This window comes from Berghia stephanieae, chromosome 6 (genome assembly GCF_034508935.2).
Source record: "Berghia stephanieae isolate SIO BIC M18660-M18661 chromosome 6, UCSD_Bste_1.3, whole genome shotgun sequence".
NCBI classification, from domain to species: domain Eukaryota; kingdom Metazoa; phylum Mollusca; class Gastropoda; order Nudibranchia; family Aeolidiidae; genus Berghia; species Berghia stephanieae.
Genome location: NC_088365.1, coordinates 35,435,102 through 35,436,912, shown reverse-complemented (window position 1 = coordinate 35,436,912; position 1,811 = coordinate 35,435,102). Strand labels below are relative to the sequence as shown.

The window sequence follows — 1,811 nt, the reverse complement described above, 5'->3', positions numbered from 1 at the left end:
AAAAAAAACCACGATAACTGTACATAACTAATAACAGAGAATTGATTTACACAGTAAAAAAAAATACTATCATCTCCTAAAACTAATACTGTTGATTTGACTCCATCCAGGGCTTCTTTTAAACTAAATAATCTCATTCCAAGACAATGACAGAAAGCAGCATGGAAAATGAAAACATATAGAGGGATAGAAGACAACAAGAATGACTTTGCTGCCCACCGTGGAAGGTCAAAAGACCCCATCTGGCCAACATTGGTAAAAGTTTCTTTGCCAGAGGAACCAGTCCTAAAAGCAATATCTCGTGTAATCATATAAAATATAATGTATTTACACCCACAGCCTCAATGACTTTTGACTGTGTTTAAAAATTTGGTTTTATCACAATGTGAACTTTGGAATGATTGTCATGACATAAGAATTTGACTGGAGTAAAATATGCAAAACTGTAAAATATTAATCAATAAACAAACAGTGGAGGACTAATTTAACCGACATTTTGGTTTTCAACCAATTACATTATTACATTTTCTTCCACATCTAATCCATGTATTCCGACATAACATTAGTTTTAAATGGAACAGAGGCTTAATGTCATGATTTTTGTTGAAAACTTGCTCACAAAAAGTGTAAAAGAGCCAACTTACATTTTTCATTCATTTTATCAACTTCTCCACAAGTTCAATTCACTCCAACCTTCCATTATATTCCATTACTTCAACAACCATCAGCATTGCATTCGCTATTAATTACTGCTACTGCTTCATCGATAGTCTTTGATGATAAGAAGAAGACCTAAAAACAATTTGAAATCTACAGTTTGAAATCATCTTCAAGTCCCAGACTGGCTCTCAAATGGTTGCACAAGAGATCTTTCTAAGAACCTAATATTGACAAAATATATTATTGTAATGAAGAGATGAATCTCACTCTCACTAAAAATAAATCCATTTTTAACTGCTTCCCTCTCAACAAGACTATGGGCAAGGCCCAGTAGAAACCATATGGTCTCATTCCAGAAAAAGGACACAAAGCCACTTGGAAAGGGCAAATCAAGGGAGGGGCCAATGTTCTCCTGCCCTATGGCTAATTCCATCCACCATTTCAAATTTTTAGTGCAATTTCTCCACATTAGTTAAAAGACATCTAATGGGAAATGAATTTGTAATTTAAATACCTCAGGTTGACATTACGGGAAAGAATGTGTGGAATACGCAATATTTGTTTGCATGTCTCTTATTGCATAAGGCTGTCATTTTTGTTTTGTTGATTGCACTTTCATTAGTTCTAGTAATATTTTGCTATTGGTTTGTCAATAAAACATTACACATATTGGTTCATATTTTTTACAGCTTTGAATCTGTCATTATACCATCCGATTGAAAAATTTGTTGTTTTTAATCATTTACTCTCAGTAAATTTATCTTTTTGAACATCTGCAAGTACATAATGATCGATCAGAGACACACCGGTTTAGATAAGTTGGCAGATTGGCAAATGTAGCATGTATAATGTTATCGTTCTGCTTAAGACATAATTTCAGGTTTGTAAAACATTTCCTCATTTATTTTGATAAATTAAGGAATAAATCAATACGAGTTGATTTGTTTGATTTTGTTTTTAAGGATTTTACGGCGCTTGCAACAGCCCCAGTAAAAAAGAAGAAAATAGGATAGTCTAGAATTACAATTAAAGTTAAAGCACCCAAGAAAAGGTAAAACAAAGGGGAATTGGTTCAAATAGGAAACCTGTAGATTCCAAAAGCACACTATCAAAGTACTTAGTTTAAGATTATCTAAAAGTCTCATCCAGAC

The 1,811-nt window shown here is 33.0% G+C and overlaps 1 protein-coding gene across 2 annotated transcripts in view; it reads right to left on the bottom strand.

The window, feature by feature from the left end:
* Window positions 1–669: 669 nt before the first annotated feature.
* Window positions 670–1,811, bottom strand: part of LOC144974955 (ADP-ribosyl-[dinitrogen reductase] glycohydrolase-like) — a 36,893-nt gene continuing 35,751 nt past the window's right edge. For both annotated transcript variants that reach the window (XM_078918499.1, XM_078918500.1), the window contains exon 9: window positions 670–1,811. This exon is cut by the window's right edge and continues 890 nt beyond it. The gene's annotated coding sequence lies outside the window, so the exon portion shown is untranslated.